Below are 17,355 nucleotides of genomic sequence, written 5' to 3'. Positions count from 1 at the left end.
GACGGTTCCCATACTTTCTGTCCCCCACTTAAAGTTTTTTTTCTCCCCTTTTTCATGAGGCCTCCAACGTTGAAAGGCATTAGTTTCTTGCTTTCTCAGAAGGAGCTGTGTTTGGTCACCTATCTCCAAAGTTGATGACTTCCTGGATCCCTTTTAATCCAAGGTCAAGCTAGATGATGCAATTAGCATGCCATTAGAAATGGCTGTGGGACGTGGTGGCGCTGCGGGTTAAACCACAGAAGCCTCTGGGCTGCAAGGTCAGAAGACCAGCCATTGTAAGATCGAATCCCCATGACGGAGGGAGCTCCTGTCACTTGTCCCAGCTCCTGCCAGCCTAGCAGTTCGAAAGCATGTAAAAATGTGAGTCGATAAATAGGGACCACCTCGGTGGGAAGGTCATGGCGTTCCGTGTCTAGTCGCACTGGCCACGTGACCACGGAAACTTTCTTTGGACAAACGCCGGCTCTACAGCTTGGAGATGGGGATGAGCATCGCCCCCTAGAGTTGGACTAAATGTCAGGGGGAACCTTAGAAATGGGGCTTCTTTAACTGCTGGAAGAAATCTGTTTGTCCTCGCATGACTTGGCTCACCTCCCACATCTTATCGATGGGGTTTCTCGGTTTGGTGGTCGATCATGGTGAGGTCCACACAACGAGGGTGACAGCAAACTGGAGCAAGTTCAGAGGAGGGCAACCAGGATGATCCGGGGAGTGGAAGCCAAGCCCTAGGAGGAAAGACTGAAAGAACTGGGCATGTTTAGCCTGGAGAAAAGAAGACAGAGGAGTGACAGGATAACATTTTTCAAATACATGAAAGATAGTCATCCAAAAGGGGGGCAGGATCTGTTCTCGATCATCCCAGAGTGCAGGGCACGTAAAAATGGGCTCAAGCTGTGGGAAGTCGGATTCTAACTGAATATCAGGAAAAACTTCTTGACTGATAGAGCAGTACGACAACAGAACCCATGGCCTCAAGAGGTGGTGAGTGCTCCAACGCTGGAGGCATTCAAGAGAAAATGGGACAACCCTCTGTCAGGTCTGCTTTGATTTGGATTCCTGCCTTGAACAGGGGGGTGGACTGGATGGCCTTATAGGTTCCTTCCAACTCAATTATTTTATTATTCTAGTCCAAACCAGAAAGGTAATGCTTCCAGCTCTGTTTTAAATCAAAGAGTTCTTCCCCCTACTCCTTCTAAAATCTAGAGAGCGCTTTAATTTTATGCAACTGCTTTATTTATGGGCAGGGAGAAAAGAGGGGGAAGTCACTAGGCTGGCTAAGAGAAACCAAGGCTTGAGGTTTGGCTGGGGCCTTCCTGCCATTAGGGAGGGGAGGGTGCCTGCTTTCTCGCGCACTGTTGCTCTAGGAAAACAAATTTAAGGGGAGGGAATGGTGGAGGCACCAACCTCAAGGGGAGTTTGGCCAGCTTCAAAAGCCTCTTTTGAGCAGGGAGTTGACACGAATAACAACATTTTGGCACCAGAGGACCGAGGGCCCCTGCAGTTTCCTTTCGGGATGGCCACATACACACCCATCTCCTGTACACCTCACCCTGGTTCTGAATGCAAGCTTTGTATCCCAGCAGGATGGTCGCGGAGGTACGAAACCAGGTGCACCTTCTGGGGCAGCTTTTCACGGAGGCTCCCAACAGGCTGGGTAATAGGGTGGGCATTTGCCCTTTGCCAACAAGGGGAAAAAAAAAAAAGGACACTAAGTTGGATAAAATTGCATTGTGGTTGATGTTGTTGTTTAGTCGTTAAGTTGTGTCCGACTCTTTGTGACCCCATGGACCAGAGCACGCCAGGCCCTCCTGTCTTCCACTGCCTCCCAGAGTTGGGTCAAATTCATGTTGGTCGCTTCGATGACACTGTCCATCCATCTCGTCCTCTGTCGTCCACTTCGCCTCTTGCCTTCACTTTTCCCCAACATCAGGGTCTTTTCCAGGGAGTCTTCTCATGAGATGGCCAAAGTATTGGAGCCTCAGCTTCAGGATCTGTCCTTCCAGCGAGCATTCAGGGTTGATTTCCTTCAGAATGGATAGGTTTGTTCTCCTTGCAGTCCAGGGGATTCTCAAGAGTCTCCTCCAGCACCACAATTCAAAGGCATCAATTCTTCGGTGGTCTGCTTTCTTTATGGTCCAGCTCTCACTTCCATACATCACGACAGGAAAAACCATAGCTTTGACTATGCGGACTTTTGTCGGCAAGGTGATGTCTCTACTTTTTAAGATGCTGTCGAGGTTTGTCATCGCTTTCCTCCCAAGAAGCAGGCGTCTTTTAATTTCACGGCTGCTGTCACCATCTGCATAGTTTAATTCAATGGGTCCCAACCTTGGGTCTCCAGATGTTCTCAGACTACAACTCCCATCTAGAAATGGTGGACACTAGTTTATTTAAATAAATGAATGAATGAATGAATAAATGAATAAATAAATAAATAAATAAATAAATAAATGAATAAATGAATAAATAAATAAATAAATAAATAAATAAATAAATAAATAAATAAATAAATAAATAAATAAATAAATAAATAAATAAATAAATAAATAAATAAATAAATAAATAGGATCCAAACAAGTTCTAAATTGAAAGCAACCTTCAAAATCACAGACACCTTGGGGGGGTGAACTGCGCACTCTGCACATGTTCAGAGGCAAGGCAAAGTCCACTCCAAAATAATAATAAAAATCTTTTGGGAGCTGTGGCTTCACCAAACAGTTCAAAAAAAAATCCACCCTGCAAAAATCTTCCTTTAAACAAAGTCAACAAAGGCTTATTTTGAAAGTGGCGCCCCCTGCTTTCATCATCTCCTTCCACTTAAACCCTCCTTATGTCTTCCTCCCTCCATGCAAACGGCAGGCGGCTGCTGGACCAGCTGCAATAGCTCCACTCCAAACTGACAGGGCGATGGCTCAGCCTTGGCCTCGCACGTGGACGGCAGCCTCCGCAGGGGAGGTTATGGCCTCAGGTCAAGTCCTCCGCCCGCCGCCTCCTTGCTGCTGTGTTCATGAGCCTCCATCTTGCGGAACGCTATGCCGTTTTCTTGCTCAGCCAGTCCTGCCCTGCCGTGCCTGGATGCCTGGCGGCTGAAATCTACACAGGGCACACGGTTCACTTATTCATGTTGGGAGACAGGAAGGCCTTGCCCCCTCATTTTAACCCAAAAAGATGCCATTTGTAGTATGAGTACCTGCGCAGAGACTTCAAAAGAGGCAGGTGAAGTAATTGGTTAAAATTGCTCCCTTTTTTAATTAAAAAATTCCTATAATGAACTTAGCATCTGTAGCCAAAATCCTATTGCAAGAAACCACATAACCAAGAACCAGCCGGTCATTGCATTTAATCATCACCATCATTATCATCATTGTCTGAGAATGGCAGAGCTGGAAAGGACCCTGTGGATCATTGAGTCCTGCCCCTATTAAGGAGGCACGGTGGAGAATCGAACTCCCAGCCAGAGACCTAAAGGGCTCAGCTATCCAGCAATTCAAGATTGGATGGCCGGTTGCATCACAAGGTGGGCAACCAATAATCCGGAAAACATGTCTCATGGCTTGTGTAATTGCCCTTAGGCAGTTATGCAGTTGATAGGATTCTGCCCATAATTTGATTTACCAAAGACCAGCAGCATTTTTTGGTTTGCGTTGGGTTGGGCTGGGTTTAGTTGAGTTGAGTTGGGTTCGGTTGGGTTGGATTTTGGAAGAATGATTGCTAATTTGTGTCATTTGAATTTATTACCAATAGTTAGTGGGTTTTGTAGGAGCATCAACAGAGGCTCTTAGGAAACTACTTTTCTGAATTGGGGGGGATTCTGGATTCCAGAATACACCGCAAAAATAACCTTCCCAGTCTCTGATTCCTAGTGCATCCTAAGCACGTAAGTGTCCCCGCTTTGATTTGTAACATCTCAGAACGTCTGCATTCTTAGACAGAAGGTATTTCCATAAAGCTGTCATTTCTGGACTAATCAGATCCAGTGGGTTGACCAGAGGTGGTGGGTTTCTAAACCAGCTCTGCTATGCCCTCGGTGAAACCCAGCCCTACCACTGCCTTGATTTCATCAGCTCCTCTTCTCCAATCCCTAGCAACTCTCAGTCATCACTCCTCAAAGGTCAGGTAAGGACTGGACCCTCCTCTCCTCCGGGTAGACTCATGTTGTTAGCATGGGGTGAAAGGAAACATGAACAGGAGGACTTGGCTCGTAACACAGCTGGCTCGGAGCTCAACAAGCGTCTTCTACCTTATAAAGTCATTCCAAGACTAAGAGGTCTCAGGAAGTCATTCCAAAGCACAAGAGGAGGAATGAGTTGTTCTTTCCCCATTGAAAGGGCCAGCCAGGATAAAGTCCATGGGGCAGGTCTCGAGGCCAATCCTACTCTTCTCCCCGATGGAAATCCATGAGCCTCCATGTCACAGAGTTGTGGTTCTTTCATGCACAGCGGTTGGCTCAGTTTCTCCCTGCATAAATCCGCCAGCTACCTCAGCAACCAGCTCCCTTTTCTGCCCCTCCTTCTCTCTTCCTTGCAATATGTACGGGTTGCTCAGCCCAGATGAGGCAACTAAAGCAGTGGTTCCCCGGATGTTCTTGCACTACAACTCCCAGAAATCCTGGCCAGCACAGCGAGTAGTGAAGGCTTCCGGGAGTTTCAGTCCAAGAACATCTGGAGACCCAAGGCTGGGAACCAGTGCACTAATGCAGTGGTCCCCAACCTTGGGCCTCCAGATGTTCTTGGACTTCAATTCCCAGAAATCCTGGCCAGCAGAAGTGGTGGTGAAGGCTTCTGGGAGTTGTAGTTCAATAACATCTGGAGGCCCAAGGTTGAGGACCACTGCACTAATGCAGTCGTTTGCTTTCATCTCATCCATCAGGTTGTCTTTAAGAATTCCAGTCTGTTGTTTTTCCAGCATTTTAATTACTCCTTTGGTTAGCAGCCCTGGGCCACAAAGATAATGGGGGGTCACTTTTTTTTACATGCATGTATTTGAAGGGGAATCCTTGGTCCTCCAGATGTTTTAGACTCCCACAGCCTATGGCAAGAGGCTGCTGGCGTTATAGCTCAAAACATCTGAAGCTCAATCCAAAAATCAAGATCTCAAATCTACACTTCCTAGTTCTATATTATCTAGAGCAGTGGTTCTCAACTTTGGGTCCCGAGATGTTCCTTGACTACAATTCCCAGAAATCCTGGCCTGCTCAGCTAGTGGTGAAGGCTTCTGGGAGTTTTAGTCCAAGAACATCTGGGGACCCAAGGTTGGGAAGCACTGGAATAAATTATTATCATGTATCAAAATGTTCCTGTTTTTTTCTCATCCTGAGTCTTAATCCAGCACTCAGACCAGTACACAACCTGGCTTTCACTAAAGTTCATTTTTTAAAAACTGATTTCATTTAACTGCGTGTTTTAAAGTACATTTGGTACATTTTACGCATATCCTTTAACAGTCTTTGCCGAGAAGAGACCGAGAGGAAAGGCTCTAAGCAGAACTTACGAAAAATTACTTTATGAATTATGGTCTTATTGTCTTAGCTGCTGGATTCCGGGCGTTGTAGTCCAAAAGGACTACGTTTCAATGTCCCGATAAGAAGCAGCTGCTATAATTGGACTTTCCAAACTGGACTTTCTAAAACCGCATGAAAAATAATGAGGACAACCCCCGCACCATGGGAAAAGTGCAAACTCTGGGTTTGTGGGTTCGCGAACTGTGAGAGCCGGATTCAGCAAAGGAAAAGGACGGGAAGAGGAAGCAGGGAGGGAGGAAAAGAGGAGCCCAATCCTCATGGGATTGGGGCCCCCCGAATAGACTGAAAAATCCGGGGGGGGGCAGGATGGCGGGATGGACAATAGAGTGGATGAAGTTTCAGGTGGCAGAGTCTTGCAAAGCCCTGCCCCAAGTGAGCCCAAGGGCCTTCTAATTATAGGAATATGGTGAAAATGATCTGGAACACAGTGAGGGAAGCTATTTTGGAAAAGATCAGAAGGGGTGGGGAAGGAATGCCGCACAATTAATCGGGAGGCTGCTTTGGCTGTTTCAGACATTCACAAAATGTGTGGGGAGAGAGGAGAGGAAACTCCCACTGTCAGAACTTGTGACTTTCACAGATTCATCTGAAGAGTGAAACACAAACCTGGACATGCACAAGCAGCCAAAGGCCCTGCAAAAGGCACTCTGCACATGTTCTGGAGGCATCTGTTTATATTTACTGATACATTGCCAGCCGGGCTTTCCTGGAAATAGCTCATGGTGGTGCATGTGATGTGTAGGCTTGTGTTTTCTGACTACAGCACCCAGAATTCCCAGGCAGCATTAGTCATACGGTCAAGGGCTGATGAGAGTTGTAGGCCAATAGAGCAAGAAGACACCAGCTTGGTTGTTAGAGCAATGGTTCTGTCTTGGCTTCCCAGATGTTCTTGGACTGTAACTCCCAGAATCCTTCACCACTAGCTGTGCTGGCCAGGGTTTCTGGGAGTGGAAGTCCAGGAACATCTGGAGAACCAAGGTCGGGAACCACTGGGTTAGACGGTGTACTGGAGAGGCAAGACAGGTGATAGCCACGCTAGAGGAGTTGAGCCTTCTTGATCAATGGCAACCATTCATGTTCCACCTGGAGGAGACAACCGCCAGAGAGCAATTTGGCCAGCCACTCTTGCAAACAGGACAACAAGTCATTGGATCTATTTCAGGGAGCCTTTTTCAAAAAGCAAAACTCCAAAATGGGCACTTCGCCCCAGCTGCCCTCTTCTGTCTGTCTGCAATTCCATTTTTATCTAAAAGAAAAAGTTCAAAACGTATGGGCTTTTTTAAAAAGCTTAAAAGAGGACTGAGGAGGAGAAACGCCAGAGGTCTATAAATATATGCCTTGTGAGAAGAAGGCTCCCCATTCCACTCTTCTCCAGTAAGACCAGAGCATGGTGGTCATCGGATGAAACTGAATGAGTTGCACCAGGGCAGGGGGTTCAACCGCCACTCTGGTCACCCAGCCACTGCTTTTCTCCCACCCACCCACCCCATGGTAAGATACCCTACACATCAATTTGCACTGCTTCCAAAACTCTCATTTCACATATGCGCATGGGCGGTAGCACATGGAAGGCACACGACGTTCCCCTTCGTTCTCCCTTCTTGGAGAGCTCGCGTCCTCCTGTTTATTAGGGCTTTGAAGGGGCCTGAAATAGGGAGCCCTTTCTAGATCCCGGCCCTTCTCAAACAGAGCGGACGAGGCCACCCACAGAAAGCCAAGTTGTGCTTTTCGTTGAAGTGGAGAGGGACGGAAGTGCTCCGAAGCTTGCCAGGATCCGAGCACGGAGTCTCGTTGCCACCAGGTCCACTGGCCACAGGGCGTCTTGCGTTGGCCACCCCAACCCACATGTGGCTACCCGGGCCTGGGTGGGGAGAGAGGAAATCAACAAAGACTCCTTGTGCGCGGTCCTGCGTTGCCACCTCCCCTCCTTTGAAAGGGGCCTTCAGTCTCTGCCTTTGACTTCAGGAAATAAGGAGGCCGCTCGGCCCCGGCCGTGTGTTCCACAAACATCGGTCAAGACAAGGCCCAGTTGTTGAGTCCAGCGAGGAGGTCCGGCTTCTGAAATGTTTTTCCACCTTGAGAAAACGGTGCGGCCGCGACAGGAAGCAGAGGAGGGGGGTGCGGAATACATAGACCGTTTTCAGAGCAAGAGGAGTTGGGAAGGGCGGTCAGAGGGAGAAAAAGAGCGAGGGAAGGAAAGAGAGAGAAGCATTTTTTTCTGGAACCAACTCAGCCCTGCTCTCTCTCTCTCTCTCTCTCTCTCTCTCGAACCGAATTCCTTTGGAGCTTCGGACGTGGGCTTCACTTCCTCTGACGCACCCAACGCTCTCTTTGCAGAACTTGGAAACCGTTAATTGCAAATAACACAGGGCTTGTAATTAAACATGGTACCCTAAGGAGATAACTGTATGACATTCGGGCTGCAATGGAGCAAGGGGTTGCTTTGCTTTTTGGTGGTGCAACAGCCAATTTAGATGCTTTTCTAGTTCTGACAAGGGGGATGAGCTAAACAATCATGAAGGAACAGCTGGAAGTCCTTCTAAATTAATCCCATTCCAGTTTTTAAAGGGTAACTGGAAGTAACTTATAAAAAAGATTAGGGCAACAGGGCAGCTGTAACTCTGAGACACGGCAGCTGTAGGGGGTTAAGATCAGGAGCAAGCTTCTTCTGGTGGTGTCTAAGATCTGCCGGCAGATCTTAGACATCAGCCACCAGGAGAGTCTCACAGTGAATGGCTACGATTGGCCAGCAGAAGGAGGCCAGAAAAGATCAGAGGGGAGGCAAGTTATTCCAGAGGTAAAGCTTCAGCCCGCCAAGGTGGAGGGAAGTCCTAAGCAGTTCTGAACAACCCCAGGCTAGGAAGGTTTTGAATCTGGCACAGCATCAGCTGACTTTTTAACCCTTCCTAGGTCTCCAGTCACTCCATTTATTGGGTAGATCTGGCCAGATCCCACCTGGATCTAGTGTGGCTGCAGATCCAGGTGGGTCTGTCTCTTTGGAGACATTGAAAGAGCCATTTAGATCTCGATCAAAGCTCCAGTTTCTGTCAATGTAGTTCTCCATGTGCATCTCTGTGCTCCAGGCATTCCTATGGACCAGATCCTGTCTCATATTTGTCGTTGGGACCTGCGCCTTGTAAACCATCAGGCTTGATTGGATTGCTGCTTTTTAACTCTGTTAACAAACAGGGGCCTCGTTCAGCATGTTATTGGGAAGAAAAAATGGCAGTGGGTTGCTTCCATTTGCAGTATGTGAGCTGATATTGCAGTAAGTTGACCTTTTCTGTTACTATAGCAGCGACATTCTATAGAGTACGAATTAGATGTACTATATCCTACTCAGATAGACCGTCCAACTGTTGCAGAGTTTTTAATTTTGATTAAATTCTTTTAGCTGTGCCATAAAAGTACAGAGACTCACAGAGAATAGCTTCAAGCTCCCCAAACTGTCCACCCCTTTCTCATCAACTGGCGCTTACAGTCTCAGCAACTCACTCAGTGCCATCTCTTGGAGAAGAATAAAAATGTTTCATGGCTTATGGTTGTGAACAGATCAACAGCAGACGAAACAACCAACGGACGTCAACAGACTGAAGAGAGGGGAAAGAACGCTCAACGGAGAGGTGGGGGCCTCTTTGGAGGTGGGAAGAAACGACTGGTTATTACTAGATGGGCTGACACTCGGAATGGTCCCTTGTGGCCACACCTAGTACAGGCTGCATGTAAGGTTGTAAAAACTCCAACACAACATGTTGCCACCTTTTCACAAAGATCTTCATCTTCACTTCAAACATACTACTGAAGAAAAATGCAGCAGGAATTTCATCAGAGAGGGGAAGAACCCCAACAAGAAGTTGCCACCAACCCACCGAGTGATTAAGTCAACCCAATGCATGATTATAGAAGACACTGGGCTCCATTGAGTAGCCCATTCCTCTGAGTAAACAGGTGCCGGTATTAATCTGCTAGACTTCTGTGTCAGATCCGTCTCCTGTAGCAGTGGTTCCCAACCTTGGGTCCCCAGATGTTCTCGGACCACAACTCCCAGAAATCCTGCCTAGCACAGCTGGGGCTGAAGGCTTCTGGGAGTTTTAGCCGAAGAACATCCGGAGACCCAGGGTTGGGAGCCACGGTGAAGGATGGCTAGGAGCAAGAAATGAGCAACAACACAGTACTGGAGGAAGTTACTTTGAGGACAACAGTACCCCAGGCTGGAAAATTTGGGGAACTTTAATCCAAATTACGAACCTCTGAGCACCAAACCGCTACTGCTAGCACATGGCCGTCCCCTTTTAGCTCAGGGCACAGCCTTCCATTATGACGTCTCTACGTAACAACCTGTTTTGGCATTTTGGTGGTATTGGTGTGAGCGCCTGTGTTCCCACTTGGCTGTTTGCAAAAACTTTGGATACCACGGTTTCTGAACCCCAGAAGAAGCTAATGTTTATTGGTCCCAAAAGGGCACTCATCCTACTTTTCACTCATCTTTCCTCTGCTTTCTCTTCTGCAATGTCATCTAAACACACACACACACACACACACACACACACACACACACACACACACACACACACACACACACACACACACACACACACACACACACACACACACACACACACACACACACACACACACACACACACACACACACACACACACACACACTGTAAAAGTCAGCAGCCAAATATTTTCCCACCCACTCCTGTGCCTCCTTTTTGCACCCCAGGGAGATGCTGGAGGCGTACAGTGAGTCTTGCAAAACTCGCTCTGAGTTTTGTTGGCAGATTTAGAACCTGGACGGCTCCTGCACTCGGAACGAGCCAGCCTGGCATGGAGAAATCAAACTGGCGAAGTTTTTCTCTGCATGGGAAGGAACAGCGGGGTGCAGGGACAGAGGAACCCTGGGCCTGATATTGCCGTGCCAGGGAACTGAAGAACAGCAAAAGCGTAGCTTGCCATCAGAGCATCTGTTTTATTTGCTAAAAATCAGGAGCTGAATCCCAGCCTCTGCAGTTTAAAGGATCAAGCCTACCCAAGTATGGGGAAAGTGAGTTCTGTGTTCAAGTGGTCCCAGTATCTCCCTGCCACTATGGCCATTCTGGCGAGGGAGTTTCAGGGGCTTACAGCCCTACCTTACAGCCCACCATTGTAAGGATACTAAACCAAGACTGTGGAGAACTGCTGCCCGCCAGAGTAGACAATCAATCAATCAATCAATCAATCAATCAATCAATCAATCAATCAATCAATCAATCTATCTATCTATCTATCTATCTATCTATCTATCTATCTATCTATCTATCTATCTATCTATCTATCTATCTATCTATCTATCTATCTATCTATCTATCTATCTATCTATCTATCTATTTATTTATTTATATCCCGCCTATCTGGTCGGTTAAGACCACTCTAGGCGGCTAGATTGGGTTATTTATATATTTATTTCTCTGTTTATGTGTTGCGTGCTGCCTTTCTCCTGCGAGTGAGACTCAAAGACGCCTGCCGTTAAATCAAAAAGATGCCATTAAAACACAACATGAACAAAAGCAAAGGGACACGTTGAAACGGCTGTTTTAGAACACATCAGTAACGGCCAAAGGTAGCAAGCAAAATCAGCTGTCAGAGGATAAAAAGAGTTCAATGCTGTCCGTGGGAAGGCAACAGGGGAGGGCCAGCTGAGCCTCCCTTGCTACGGAGTTCCAGATTCTGGGAGCCACCACCGAGAAGGCCCTTTCAGTGGACAGAGTGCCCAAACTGTCTCCCAGAGGGCTGACCCAAGAAATGTCGCTGCCTGAGCCACAGGACAAGATGGCGGCCTGTATCCGTGTTCTACCTAGAGTTAGACTGTGTGTGGCATGCTAGCCACAGAACACAATCCAGCACCATTCCTGAAGGCAGTAGACCAAGTTAGGGGAGCAGACAAGTTGTGTGGTGCACTCAGCTGTTTTCCAACAGAAGGGAAGGGCCAGGAGGTTCGGGAGCAAGGGCTCAGGATGCTTAGCTGCCCCCCATTCCCCCCCTGAGAGAGTTGCCGCATCCTCCCTCATGGTAGGGTCGGTCCAGGCCATAAGGCAAACTCCTCCGCACCTGGTTCTCCCCTTGCTCTCTTCACATGGTTTCCCGTCCCCTCCCACACCACTTCCGGCTCTCACAATCTCGGGTGTCGATCCTTCCAGGAGTCGTGAACTCTTTGCAAGAACCGGACATGTGTTTTTAATCATCAGACCCGAGCAAGGGAGATTTAGAAGGGGAAAGGGTGGCAAACGGAGCTGTGGAGAAGGAGGGGAGAAGGATCCGAGGAACTAGAGGAGGGGGAATGTGTCGGTGAAAGACAAGCGAGACACAGCAAAGCGGTGCAAATCGAAGACGGAGGAGGAGATGAAGAGAAATTGAGAAGCGTCTTGGGGTTTCCCTCTGGCCTCCGATTGTGAAGCATCTGCAAATAATCACCCTTGCCTTGAGGCGACCTCCCAGCCAAGATTTCATGGAAACCATGCCTCCAGCATTTTCCTCTCCAGCACCAACGTTTCTCTCCAGAGCTGCAAACCCCGGGGGAGAAACGGGCTAGTCCAGTCATAGTGCCTTCCTCTCCTGCATGTTCTTCTTGGTGGCAACCAAGAGCATGATCTCTTCGCCCTCAGCGTTCTGGAGCATGGCCCTGAGAAAAGCAAGACTACCCCGAGCAGGGGTGGGTTTTCTGCAGGATCAGCTGGACTGGAAACGACTTCCCACTCCACCCCGTAGGAAAATTGGATCTGAGGACTCCCAGCTGACTGAGTGGGATGGAAAGAAGGTCAACCAGCAACGGACGGCTTGGAAGAACAGAGGTTGAGATGCTCTGTCCCCTGCAAGCGTCCGCTGGGCTAGGCCTTTAAAATGACCAGGCTACCTCCCAAAGAAAGGAGTCAAAAAGGCCAGTGGGTTTTTGTCTAATTTGCAATAGCTGTTTATTTGAAAACATGTATTTGTTTTGAAGTCCCAAGAGAGACTGGGAAGAAGAGTGCAGGGAGGTGATTACGAAAAGATACGGAAAGATTGGGTTGATCTCTTTCTCTTTTTCGCTTTCTCAGACTTTTATTTTATTGTTCTTGGGTGGAGCTGGCTGGGTAGCTTAATGGTTTAGGAGGTCGGGAGTTCAATTCCCCTACTGTGCTACTCTTGGGAGAAGAGCCAGCCTGTGTAGCCTTGGGCATAACCCTAAAGGTTACAGACAACAGGTGCTTTCTTGCTTGGAAGCATCCCACCCAAATGTTAAAAATTCAAATCTCTTACTTCAGTTTTTCTTCTTAAGCCAAGCTACCTCTTGATGTTGGAGTGTTCCTTGCAAAACCGGACATTCTCCACTGACCAGCATTGAGGTAGGATGTTGTTGAGGGCTCCAGTATCTTAACCCTCTTGAGGCATGACTCATCTTGGGGAAGACGCCACTAGGAAAATGCTTTCTCATCCTATCATCCTCCAGTCCGTCATCCTGATGGCAGCCTGGGCCGATGTTTCTAAGGGAGAGGCACGAGGACATGAAACGAATCCCTTCTGTCTCTCTCACACCTTGCAGTGTGTGGAGGAGAAGAGATGAGGGTTCAACTCATTTCAAAAGATACGCCGGCAAGAGAGACATAAGTTCTGCATTGGTTGAGCTGCTATAACCTTCCCTGCTCCGTCCTCCAAGAAAGCAGCTGGTTTGTGAAGGAGGACGATGCTGAAACATCGTTCTCTCTCTCTCTTCCGGGGCACTGATGGTAGGGCCGGCCCTACTGGGAGGCAGAGTGAGGCCTCTGCCTCGGGAGGCAGAGGCTGGGGGCCAGAGAGTGGTGCTGCAAAGTCCAGATAACAGTTGTCTATGCCACACCATCCACCATGATGTCCCTAAATTAGCCTCGAACCCTCAAGAGACATTGTAATTTTGGACTATCTACCGCTGCTGGCTGTGGATTCTGGGATATTTAATCCAACAGAATTGGATTCTGGGATATGTAATCCAACATAGCAACTCCTCCAGGTTCGGCCACTGGGTGCGCTGAAGGACGTTGTCCCTCCACTGGTGATGGTTTGAGATTAAATATCACTCTAGTTCAGCTTTGGGAAGGAGAAAGAAACATTTTGCCCATTACCTCAGGCAACACTAGTTCTTGGGTCCTCCCTGCTCAAAAAAAAAGGGGGGGACATGGTTTCAATGCCCCTTTTTTCATGAAAGAGGGCCCTGCTCCAAACGTGGGCTTACACCATCATCACGAACCACACCCATTGGTTCGTTTTTCTTCTTTGGAAAATCAACATGGGCTCAGTTTCTCTTCCCACCCCTCTTGAGCAACGACACAAGGCAAAGAAGCGTCCAGTCAAAGATGCTGGTGAAAATAAGCAAGATGCAATTATTCGTCACATCGCTGCTGGCTGGGAGTTCTGGAAAGTGTGATGAGGGCTTCTCTCTCCTGCCTCTCTTGCTCTGATGGGACAGAGGGAACACTATTAGAGCCGGGCGGGAAAAGGTATTTTTAGCTCAGGGACACTTCGGGGTGGGTGGGTGAGTTAAAATCAGACCCCACCCAATCCTTAAACCTGGAGATATTTGTTTCTGTAATTCCCAGCGGCTGTCCTGGCCGAATGATTCAAAAGTTGGGGAGAAAAGGAAATGTTCCAAGTTCTGGAGGGGAGGAATATAATTCGGTGGTGTCACGTCGCCGAGTGCAAGACATCTGATCCAATTGAGGCTTCTGAATTGTATTGGTGTGGCTCGGTCTTCAGCTTTTCCTAGCATTATTGTCTTTTCTAATGAGACTTGCTTCCTCAGAATATGTCTGGAATGCCATAACTTCGGTCTAGTTATGCTGGCACTGAATCCAGTCCACAGGATTAGTCAGCAGGAAGAGGGATATCCTCTCTCCCCACCTGTAACTCCAACATCCTCAGTGGGTCAGGCGTCTAGCTACACAGCCAGAGGTTGGGAGTTCGATTCCTCATGGTGCCTCCTTGACAGGGGCTGGACTTCGTGATCCATAGGGCCCCTTCCAGCTCTGCAGGTCTAAGACTATACAGTGGTGCCTCGCTAGACGATGATAATCCATTCCACTGAAATCACAGTTTAGCGAAATCATTGTCTAGCGAAAAGCATTTCCCCATTGGGATGCATTGAAACCTGTTTAATGCATTCCAGTGGGGAAGAATCGTTGTTGTCTAGCAAAGATCGGCCATAGGAAAGCCGCTTTGCAAACCGCCAATCAGCTGTTTAAATCGCGAGCTGTCAAAATTGTCGTCTAGTGAAAATCGGTTTGCGAAGCAGGGACCAAACATTGTCCAGCGAAATTCCCCCATAGGAATCACTGTTTTGCAAATCACTATAGCAATCACAAAAAGTCAATGTCTAGCGAAAAAACTGTCATGCGGGGTAACTGTCTAGCGAGGCACCGCTGTAATTATAATCCCTCTAGGGTGGTATGCAGCCTTCGCACTGTCAAGGAAGAGGGCAGGAATTTGATCTTCCTAGCAACAATTTAGTGATGCAAAGTGTTTCAGGGTGGCTTGGTCTCGAGATAACAATCAAGTAGAGGGAGCTTCAAGAAGATTTGCTTTATGTGCCGTTTGGCTCAGTTGCCCTGGCTGGTGACTCTGAGAGCTGTAACCCAACAGGGATTGCCCACAACTAGGCACAATCATTGGGAGACTCAGTTGCCAGCTGTTGTGAAGAAGGAGTGGGGGAATCCTGGTAGGGTACCCCCCCCAAAAAAATGTCACAGTCTTTACTGATCAGAAAGTCTTGGGATTTCAGCCCTACTTCCCCGAGACTCTGTCTAGACCTCCTTGGAGAAATGAAATTAACAGCATTCACGCTACCTGTAGACAACATTTCTGGAAAATGAAGAGTCTGATACACTAAGTATGCATAAACCCGAAAGGAAGTCAATATAAAATATACAAGCAGTATCTAACATCTTATAAATTGAATCCAATTTACAGCACTCTGTTTTAAGGGCATTAGAAAAGCCATATCTAATCTGTCCACTTTACAGCTAGGCGGTGGCCCTGGCCCTAGTAACCGTTTATTGAGAGGAGATAATTTTCTTTTAATGTCCCTCTCAATTTTTTGTGCAAATGGCTTTTTTTTTCATAATTTACCCCTTAACCCTTTGGCTTTATTGCTGGGACCGCTGAAAGAAGGCTAACACTGTCCTCTAGTTTCCAGGTTGGTCATCACAGCCAAAATAATGGTGGGGAGGGAGGCGTTCCTCAAAACATTGACAAATGGTGAAATTAAGTCTGGAACTTAATGTCAGAGTTTAGAGAATCCTAGGAAGGTTGACTTGAAAAGCAACTTTTGGAGATGGGGGGGGTTAATTATGGCACCGTAAAACCCATAGTGTAACACAGATTTAAACAGATCCAGTAAGCATATTTAATATAAATGGATGGACGGACGGACGGACAAATAAATAAATAAATAAATAAATAAATAAATAAATAAATAAATAAATAAATAAATAAATAAATAAATAAATAAATATTTATTTATTTATTTATTTATTTATTTATTTACTTACTTACTTAACTTTCTTTCTTACTTACTTAAAGGCTAAAACCAGTGAATTATTCAAATGTTAAAGAAGAATTAATAGCTGTGTATTGAAGATGTTAGGTGGAAACATTACAAAAAACACAGCTTTTCCGCTTAGCCCAAGCAAAGCATTGGAATTGTGGGCTTTGCTATCTTCAAAGTCATGGTTTCCAGCAACCCGTCTAATAAAAGATCTTTGCTAACTGGTTCCTTTTATCTTGGCAGCCATCAGAGTCCCTACAAGCCGTAGCTGCTCTTGACAAAAATGTCTAGGAAGATTGAAGGGGAACCGTGTTCGAATCTCTAATCTGTTTTTTAGGTTTCCCCCACTACCAGTCGTAGCCTTCTAATCTGATTTGTTGTTGTTCCTGTTTGTTTTTGCATTTGTGTGTGTGTGTGTAAAGCCATGAGGGCTCAGGGGTACCTGATTTTGGAAGCTAAACAGGGTCAGCCCTTGTTATACCTGGATGGGCGACAATCAAGGAACGTGGTGTCCTGTACCGGGGGGAGAGAGGGCATCACTGTGGTGTAATATGTGTTTTGTGTGTGGAAAGGGCAAGGTTCAAACCCCAGGATTTGTGGGTACGGCTAAGGAAGGATCCCACCCAACGTCTGGGATAGCCAGTTGTGGCCAATCAGAGTTGACAAAGGACTCTGTCAAGGCACAGCCCTAATTTTGTTACTAGGTAGCTCAGGGGTTGAGGTCTCTGGCTGCGGCGCCAGAGGGTTGGGAGTTCGATTCCCCACTGGGCCCCCTTGGCAGGGGCCGGACTCGATGATCCACAGGGCGTCCCTTCTGTTTCTACAACAAGGATGATTTCCCTGATCTTGAAGAGGGATCGCTCCACTTGTGATGTTTTCCCCCGTCTTTCTGACCCAGTTCCGTCAAGGTGTCCGATGCGTCATCAAGCGATGGCAGAGAAAAAGGGCCATTTGGAATGGTTCACTTTCTCCTTCCCTGACAGCAGTTGGTTACCCCTGACGTTGAGGAGAAAGCATTAGGCACCCGCTGTGCCAAAACCGCTAACAATTGCCAAGATAAGAGGCATGGCAACCAAGAGAACACACAACATTCTGTAAAATCCAGTCTCCAGACCTCGCCTCCTCTTCCTTCTTCTCCTTCTCATTCATCTTCTTCTTTGCCATCTTCTTCTTCTTTCTTTTCCTCCTCCTTTTCTTTTCCCTTCTCTCTTTTCCTCCTCTTCCTCTTCTTTCTTCCTTCCTTCCTTCCTTCTTTCCTTCCTTCCTTTCTTTCCTTCTTTCTCTCTCTCTTTCTCTCTTT

This window comes from Pogona vitticeps, chromosome 12, assembly GCF_051106095.1.
Source record: "Pogona vitticeps strain Pit_001003342236 chromosome 12, PviZW2.1, whole genome shotgun sequence".
NCBI lineage: Eukaryota > Metazoa > Chordata > Lepidosauria > Squamata > Agamidae > Pogona > Pogona vitticeps.
This window is presented reverse-complemented; position numbering follows the sequence as displayed.